We start from the raw sequence: 10,148 nt of genomic DNA, 5'->3' as shown, positions 1-10,148 counted from the left end.
ACCAGTACGAGACAAAAGGAAGGGTAGAGACTTGGAGAGAGAAAAATTAAATGCTTTATTAACAAATATCAGTACTGTACATTAGCTAGGACTATATCAAGACAAAAGAGAAAACATAGAGGAAAGCAAAGTAAAACGAAAGAAAAGAAAAGAAAACAAGAAATCATGGCGTCCAAGACCCACACAGCTGAAACTTACCCCCTAGCCCCAGAAATCAAAGAGTAATTTTCAAGTCAAATCAAGACCATTATTGGGGAACCTCTAACAGAGCCATAGAACTTGTAAATGACAAATATGAAAAATCTGTCATACTGGACAGTGTGGAGATTATGCAAAGAACAATTTAGCGTAGGCCAATTGGAAAATTACGTTAGATACACAAATAAAAAAGATCCTGAATGAAAACATAGACCACTCCCCAAGGGCCGAAAGGTCTCAATCTCAATCTACACCACAGATCTACTACTGTCTAACCTGGGAAAGAAATAAAAAAAAATTATGTAAATGTATATGGCACAACAACTTATTGAAAAAGCAATCTACAAAAGAAATATGATAACTTTCGCACAGCTTTGAACACAAATGAGGCTATAGGAAATACAGCAGCAGCAACAGGATCATTATGAAACATTATAGATATAGAATACATGTGACTGATCTTGACTAATATGTTGAGGATCCATTGCCGATCCCAAAAATATTTGGGCTAAAGAGAAACCAGAAATATTGGTCCTTTGTAGTCATTCACTAACTCACCAATCCATGCCACTCAATTCAATACCCTTAGTTCAATCTAAATATAGCATTTTTACAAATGAAAACTCAACTTCTATCTAAAATATGTAACAATTGAATGAAGTGAAATAGTTTATCAAATGCGCATGCTGACCTGAACAAGCTACCCATTTCAAATAATTCCATTAAAAACTCAACTTCCATCTGCATCATTAGTGACCACAACTCTTTCAATCATTTAAAACTCAAAAAGGAAAAAAGACACATACTTGAGGGCGAAACCAGTTATCACAAGAGAATGCGAAAACAGAGAGAACCTTAATTCCTGACTTGCAACGCAGCTTCACAAACAATCGCTCTCAGAGTCAGAGACCGTACAACGGCCTCGTAACCCGACCCGACTGGCAAGTCCCTGAACCGGGCATAGTGTGGTAGGTGGGAGTGAGAACTGAGAAGAGCAGAGCAGAAGACAGTGAAAGAGGGAAGGTTGTGTTGTCGCTTGACAGTGTTGTTTTAGACTTCTAGTAAAATAAAAATACACGTCCCTTACTTCCGGAAGACAAGTACCATGTAAATTTTATTATTATTATTATTTTATAAGCTTTTTTACTTGGTAATTATAAAAATTTTATCATCTAAATTTGACTACCTTTCATTTTACTTTTGTTCAATTGAGTTCTCTAAGTTTAAAGTTCATTTAATTTTATTTTAATTTATAAGAAATTTCACTCCATTAAGATATCTTCATCAAATTTCCTTAAATGTTGCGGCTAAGTGTTTAAATATTTATTTATTTTCTTCAAATTTTTTTAATTAAAAAATTCAATCAATAATTTAAAAAAAAATTATATATATATTTTTTAAAAATTAATGGAAGTTGACAGAAAGAACTTAATTGAATAAACTTGAAACTTAAAATACTCAATTGAACGAAAACAAAGTTTGAGATTATAAATGAATTTTAATCAAATTTAGATGGTGTACTTTGTATTTTTGCCTTTTTATTTTATTAATTTGCATAGACAACTCGTTGAAAACTCTTGGTGGACTGGCGGTTCTAAATTTTATAAAATCTGGGTTTTAGTCTTGATCCTTGGTTTCACAAAAAATAGACTAGATTAGATTGAAATGACACTAGACTAATGGACCGAATAGATTGGACTGGACCAAACAGTAGTTATAAAACCTCAATTGCTATGCAACATTCTAATGTTTCCCAACTAAATGCTTCATAGATCTAGAACAGGTCCATAGTAGCTTGGATAATGACAACAAGAACTTTGCATAGTTCTTGCATAGCACGATAGGAAATGTCTTTAAACATATTGATGGTCCATAATTCCATATGGTTCCCAAGTAGATGTATATCCATAGAGAGGAGTTGCCCAGATAATTGGGGTTTCCCTTTTTGAGTTTAGTCAATTAAAGACATTACAAAAGCATACATACCTTGGCTGCAACCACTCCCATATTTCCTGAGATTGCAAAATGGTTTTGAATCACGGTGGATCCTAATAAGATAGAAGCTGTGGTAATTGGGATAGGCCTACAAATGTGAGTGAGGTTAGAAATTTCTTGGGCTTTGCTGGTTATTATAGAAGGTTTATAGAAGGATTTTCCAGCATTGCAACTCCTTTGACATAGTTAACTCGGAAGAATGTTAAATTCGAGTAGAAAGAAGAGTGTGAGAAATCTTTAATAAAATTATCATGAAAGTTCTTAATGTTGGTACTTGGTACGAATTGTTTGGATTGAATTGTCAGAAAGAAAAAATTTACAAATACTTTTGGAATGTATTTTTCATGCTTTAGACACTTTTAGGTTTGAGGCGTGACAGTTGTCCTCTTGCTGCACAGTCTATTTAAGTTTCTATCTCAAGTAAATCAATATAAGTCTAATCACATTTTTAGCACATGCTTATATGGTGCACTTCTACATCTACAATAGCCGTAATGTGATACTGAAAAATAGTGAAAGAAAAAGAATTGATTGCAAAAGAATATTATGAACTTGAGTTCAGTATGTTATCAAAATAATAAAGTGAAGCATATGTAACTCAGAAGTATAACATCTTATTTTATGATTCTACTATATTCTTTTACAAAAATTAATTAATTAATTAATTAATTTTTGTAAAAGATTAAAAAAGCGTGAGCGGCAGGATTCGAACCTGCGCGGGCAGAGCCCACATGATTTCTAGTCATGCCCGATAACCACTCCGGCACGCCCACCAGATGATTGCAGGAGTGTTAAGTTCAGTGTAATGTAAAGTATTTAGGCAGCATAAGATTACCTAGATTTTGCTACATTAAAGATTAATAGATCATTTAGCCAAAAAAAAACTGAAAATAATTATTGATCACGCATAATTATTTAATAAATCAATTACAAAATAATTATTTATTCTCACGTATTGCATGAGTATGCAACTAATAGAAATAAATATGGGAACATAAAGAGATTGAAAGGTGTCCTCTTTAGTTCTTTTGTGTTGTTGATTTTGAGGACGAAGTTTTATGGTAATCTTTAGGGTTATTTATTTATTTATTTTGATTGATATGGTAGAATTTAAACCTATGACATTCATTTTATAATAATTGCTCTTATCATCAGACTAAAACGCCAGTTAGTTTTTGGAATAAACCAAGTTTGAATATCATATTTCTTATTCGATAATGAGAGCCTTTATTAGTTGAAACGATTGAAACCATTTCCCACACACACACACACACAAATGTGAGTAAAAAGAAAATGTTAAGCTGGAATCTACCATCTAGCATTAAATACAACTTTTATGCATTTTTTCTATCTTATTTAATGTTTTATGATTATATTACTAAAGTGATGATGTGGCATAATATTTATTTTTTATTTTTTCCTATATTAATTCCGGAAAAGGGATTCAAATCTAAGTTTCATAAAATGGTTAGACAATATTTTTGAATTACAATACTCTTGACAATATTTAATTATATATTTCAAAAGATAAACGAGGATTTAAAGAACCATACCATACAAAATTCCTTAAAAATTCTATTCTTGATGCGATGTTTTCTTGGAACTAATCAATTTTATGGGAAAATTATACTTTATCCATTTGTGATTTGTCTTAAATTTAACTTATCAATCCATGGTTTCATTTTTGAAACTTAACCTATTTGTGTGCTTTACTCCATTACTATTCTGTTACTCACCTCCTTATTAGATATTACTCTTAACACATTTTTTTATTAAAAACAAAACCCAAATCAGATTAAACACTCCTCTCTCCCAAAACACACTCCCATCCACGCATACTCACTAAACTAAGATCCTAGATGCTACAAGGCAGAGAGCTTGAGATAATAGACCGAGAACCATCTGGGTTTTGATTGTGCAAGCAAACCGAGGAAGAATGAGGCACCGATTCTAGGTATATCTGAGGCAAACTCGTATTTTTGATTATTGGGTCTTGATCCATTCGTTTTCTCTTTATTGGGTTGGTGTGTCCTATCAATTTTTCTGGGCAATGGATATGGAAACTTGATACAGTTCAAAAAATTCAAATCTTTGTGTGGAAATGCTATTTACAGTCTCCCTGTCAAAGATATGCTTATGAGTAGAGGTATTTCTGAAGATTACATGTATGAAATTTGTGGTAGAGAGAGTGAGACCACAATTCATGTTTTGCGTGGTTGTAGTTTTGACAAAGATTTTTGGTTACACTCGGGTTACATAAGTTGTGATAGTGTGTTTTTTAATTCTGATATTTGCTGCTAGTTGAAGAGAAACCTGTGTTCAGAACAGAGTACTAGTGAAGTGTGTTTGCCATGGAACCAGTTCTTTGCATTTGGAATTTGGAGTTTATGGACTCACCGCAATAAGAGAATTTTCAAACAGGTGGAACCAAATCAGTACCTCAGCAAAGACTCCCTATTGGAAGTTATCTGTAGAATCAACACAATATCAGAATCACTCCAAAGAAAATTTTAGTTAGAGCAAGAGCAAAATGTAAACTTATTCTGATATATTAGTAAGCGATTACACATTAGCATTCAAAGAACTGGGAGGAGCACACAGTGTGCACAAACTGAACATATCAAATTAAGGTGTGCAACGCAACACTTGCCCTTACCAAGTATTTACATCAAGATATTGATGTGATCCCAAAAAAGATCTTGGTAACAGGTCCACTCAAAACAATAGGAATAAATAAAAAGAGGGGTAACCTACGTATAAAAGAGATTTTTTCTCCATATCAGAATTCAAAAGTTGTGGGCATAAGCCTGCCTATTGAAGACTCAAGCGTAGTAATATATTTAGATTGACCGAGTCCAAATGGGCAAAGTATAAATATAATCTAATTAATTTCAGGTAATGGGTTCTAGAAATTGAAAGGATCTTATGATCAATCTAGGGATTATTTTGAAACCAATCATTATGAGTATTTGGAATATAAAACATTGAACAAGTAAAGAAAGATTCAACAATTACATGTACAAGCAGAATTACTACCAACAGAGAGGTTAAAGGAGTAAGGGAACTATGCTTTACTAGACAGTTAATACAGAAAGGAAGAAATAACCTGCTGCAATAAAACTAAGCTGCGTTCGTCCTTGTAGTAATGAGATTGTGGTGAATCCAACTTCATTAAGTCACTATAAAGTTCAATAACTTCTTCCGAAAGGACCATTTTGTTTGCAATTGGAGACAGCATCGTGTCAAGAGCCATCAAAAATACGAGTTTGCCTCAGATAAACCCAGAATTGGGGTCTTGTTCTTCCTTGGTTTACTTGCATGATCAAAACCCAGATGGTTCTCGGTCTATTATCTCAAGCTCTCTACCTTGTAGCATCTTTGATCTTAGTTTGTTGAGCACACGTGGATGGGAGTGTGTTTTGGGAGAGAGGAGTGTTTGATCTGATTTGGGTTTTATTTTTGATAAAAAATGTGTTAGAGTAACGTCTAATAGGGAGGTGAGTAATGGAATACTAACAGAGTAAAGCATAGGTAAGTTAAGTGTCAAAAATGAAACAACGGGTAGATAAGTTAAATTTGAAGCAAACCACAGGTGAGTAAAATGTAGTTCCCCCAGTATTATTATTCCTACTAGGTAAAAAGGTATGGCTTTTTATAGCTATAAAAGTGAAAGAATAGAATAGGTCCTGAAAAGTTAAAATGGTTCAAACTTGGAAGTATTATAAACGATCTGTTGCATTATTGCTGACCAATGACCATCCTCTGATACACAAAAGGTAAACCTCTTGAGAAATTTATGCTTATTGTCTTCCAAATCCAATGGTTGTGTCACATTATGAGATGATAGATCCTTTAACGATATTGCAGCATGCAATGCCAACACTTTTTTTCTTTTCTTTTGTCAAGTAGTAGCGATATTGATAGGTCAAGAAATCACCATTGTTCCCTCCACTTCAATGAAATTGCAAATATGTAAGATTAATGTTCACTATTTTTTTCCCCAGCTATATGAACAATAATTTATTGAAAAAGAAAAAAAAGAGAAACAGAGAGGATTACATTATATTATAAACCAAAAGAAGCATATGGGCCCAAACTATCTTTCCCCTCTAGCTTGAGAATTCAAACAGGCAAGGTACATAGAGCAATGGGTCATTCTGCACAGAGAGACAAAGTCACAAAGCCCATCTGGCTATGTACATTATGAGCTATAAAAAAATGAATAAGATGAAAATCCCAGCACACAAAACTCTTTGAGTAAACTGTTTGATATCAACAATGAGGTCTGGAATCCAACAATTCACAATTTAGTAAGTATTAATTAAGAAAATGGGAATACTATATAGACTGGAAGAAAATGATAGCAGAAGTGTTCTACAACTAGTACCAGCAAAATGTAGACATGATAATGATAGCTGAAGTGTTCATACAATGCATCAGGTTTTTTATGTATTGGTATTTCCCAACAACTGCATTTTCAAAACATATATTTTTTTCCCGTGTTAATGAAGACATGATAAGGAATGCATCTTATAAGAAACTTTGTTTCTGTTGTTTGGACACAAAATTCAAAAGTTATTTATATACTCAATAATATAATGGCATACACAATCTTCCACTTTCTGCATTAATACAGTTATTTTCTGTAATGAGTCAAACTACCCCATAAGAGAGTATTCTTTTCTTTTTCTTTTTTCTTTTTTTTTGAGAAAGCATAAGAGAGTATTCTTACATGTCTATGGACCTGCATTGATGTACTATAGAGAAAAATGATGGCGTTTTCTGTGACAACTCTTTATTTCTTCTTCAATTTTAATTTTATTCCAGATAACCCCTTTTTTTTGTTTTGTGAAAAATAGTCATCCATAACCCAGTTTTATTTTAAGCACCAATACAACAATAACAGCAAAATCTTAATCCCAATTATGTACTTGAGTTCAGTATGTTATCAAAATAATCAAGTGAAGCATATGTAGCACAGAAGTTTAACATCTTATCCAATCATTCTACTATTTGTAAACTACATAGTTGGTCTATAACCTTTCAATTGTGTTAATTTAGTCCATGTCCTTCAATATCGAGTCAATTTGGTCCCTGCTATTATCCCTTAAATAAAAAAATAAAAAATCTAATATAAAAAATTATTTTTCCTACACGTTAACGGTCAACTGTACCGCCTAAAAAAGTTTAAATTTTTTTGTTGCTTCAAATTATATCTCCCTGCCATTATCCCTTTCTCTCTCACTCTCGTCAGATTATATCTCCCTCTCTTCTTCCTTATCTTCACTCTCATTAATAGTTGCTTCAATTCTTCAAATATGAAAAAGAACCATGCCATTATAAGCAACCAGAGACTTGGTCTTGTTTGGGACCGAACTTTTGCTCAAAAGCATAAGCAATACAAGAACAATTGTTCAAGCAAGATGATTGACACTCTTTATCACTGTCAATGTTCTTTGGCAGCGAATTATGGAGCCAATCAATGTTAGATATGAGAAGAAACCCATCATTCTAAACATCACTATTAAAGCACTGCATAAAGCATAATCCCCATACACCTGGATGCTAGATGACTGTAATGAGGAATTCCACTTTTTCCCTTCTTCTAATTATGACTGAAGTTTAAGCTCCCCAGATTCATCCAACACAATTTTCGAAATTTGAGTTTGAAAAGTGTAATTGATAGGCCAAGAATCATAAAACAAAACGTCAAAGCTAGTGTGTGAACCAATCCAATATACTTCTAACGGTTTAAGTCAAGTAATAGTTTGTTTTATGCACTTTGGGTTCAATACTTCAATGGCATGAGAGTGAGGATGAGGGAGAAGAGAGATGTATGGCATGTTTGAAAGTTTAGAGAGGGAGGAGAGTAGAGGGGAGTAGAGGGAAGGAAAGTAGTGGGGAGGAGAGTAGAGGGGAATGATTATCCTCCACCTTGTTTGGATGTTTTTAAAATTAATAAGGGGAAAGAGAGTAATTAGTTATTCTTCTTACTAGTTATTTGAAGAATGTGGGTATTTTTTTGGAGTTACTTAGTACTAATAGTATTCTTTTCTCTTCAGCTCATGCTTATAAGGCCTAAGGGGGAGGGAGATTTCTTCGATGTGAAATACCAAAAAGGAGAGTATAGAAAGCCAAAGGCTACTAAGTAACTCCAAAAAAGTACCCACAGATAACTGATGGTTCTCCTTTCTCTTCAGCTCATGCTTATAAGGAAATGCCAGGGAGTACATGAGTACAGAAAGCCACAGGCTACTAAGTAACTCCAAAGAAGTACCTACAATTTTTCGGCTCATGCTTATAAAGCCTGAGGGGGAGGGAGATTTCTTCGATGTGGGATACCAAAAAGGGGGATACCAAAAAGGAGAGTACAGAAAGCCAAAGGCTACTAAGTAACTCCAAAAAAGTACCCACAAGGCTAGTTTAAAAAAATGGGAAATTTTTTTTTTTTGGAGAAAGATGTAATGCCTAAGGCGGTGTAACAATTAGAGAAAAATAAAGAAAGAGAAAGAGAAAGCAATATAATAAAATTTATTAAAAACAAATGATATGTTCATCTTTATATATTATCTCTATATATTAATATGATTTGTCTCTATATATTAAGAGGATTCCAAGAGTTAGTTACTTCTACCTCTATTGACTAAAACACCCTTAATATATAATCTATACTTCTATTTAAGGGGCTGCACCTGTTTGGACCGGATTTTTTTAGTTCCAAAGTACCCCTATTTTCCTAAGTTCAAGTAGAGACAAAACTAAAGGATAATTTGGTAAAATAGACAAACAGAGCACTCCTAAAATTTGGGATTTTTTTCTTCACGTTCATCTTTTTATTCCCTAAAATTTAGCATTTTTTAGAAGTAGGCTCAATGTCAAACACTACCAAATTCAAAAAAAAACCGAAATTCTTGCTAATAATAACAAACATTCCACCAAAAACCCACTGCATCACGTATAAAAGTTAAAAAAGAAAAAAGAAAAAGGCTGTTCACCTCACCAGTATTCAAATGTCTGCTATATTCTATCCGAAAAAAAAAAAATAATTAAAATTTCTCAGTTTCCCTCTTTTATCCTACTAATTCATTTACCCATTTCCCTCTCTTTCACCTCCCACTAAACTCAGTAGTTATTATTTAAGATAACTACTAAAAACTGACCATTTATATTCATCATTTTTTTCAATAGAAAGTGCCAAAACTGATTAATTTGAAAAAAGAGAAAAATGGTACTCCATAGTTAATCCACCCTCTCACAAATCACAATTAGGTAACTCTCTCTCCTCTTGCACTCTCTTCCTTTCAATTTCATTTTCAGGTTTTTTTTTTTTTTTTTTCTTTAGTCATTTTGATAAAATTTTCTTATAGTTATTTTTGGTTGATGCATTTTTCTTAAGGATATTTTTTATTGATGCATTTTGACAGGGAGAATTCAAAAAGACACATTTTGAAAGAGATTAAATGGTGCTCTACAATTAATCCACCCTCTCACAAATCACAATTAGGTAACTCTCTCTCCTCTTGCACTCTCTTCCTTTCAATTTCATTTCAGTTTTTTTTTTCTTTAGTCATTTTGATAAAATTTTCTTATAGTTATTAAAGTTGATGCATTTTTCTTAAGGATATTTTTTATTGATGCATTTTGACAGGGAGAATTCAAAAAGACACATTTTGAAAGAGATTAAATGGTGCTCTACAATTAATCCACCCTCTCACAAATCACAATTAGGTAACTCTCTTTCCTCTCACACTCTCTTACTTTTAATTTCATTTTTAGTTTTTTTTTAATATTTATTTCTTGAGTCATATTGATATAATTTTTTAAAGCTTATTTTTTTATTTATGTATTTTGATAGAGAGAAGATGCATATTGAAAGAGATTATCATTGAGTGATTAGATTGATTGTGGAATAGTTGACGATGGTGATGAATTGGAGACACAATATTACATAAGCC

General features: G+C 32.7%; 1 non-coding gene across 1 annotated transcript; it reads right to left on the bottom strand.

Moving 5' to 3' along the window:
* Positions 1-2,884: 2,884 nt before the first annotated feature.
* TRNAS-AGA (transfer RNA serine (anticodon AGA)) lies at positions 2,885-2,966 on the bottom strand. Its single transcript has one exon. It is a non-coding gene; the product is annotated as a tRNA-Ser (tRNA).
* Between the last annotated feature and the right edge of the window lie 7,182 nt (positions 2,967-10,148).

Source organism: Quercus robur, chromosome 7, assembly GCF_932294415.1.
Source record: "Quercus robur chromosome 7, dhQueRobu3.1, whole genome shotgun sequence".
Classification (NCBI taxonomy): domain Eukaryota; kingdom Viridiplantae; phylum Streptophyta; class Magnoliopsida; order Fagales; family Fagaceae; genus Quercus; species Quercus robur.
Note: the sequence above shows the minus strand (reverse complement) of the source record. Positions and strands in the feature narration are given on the sequence as shown.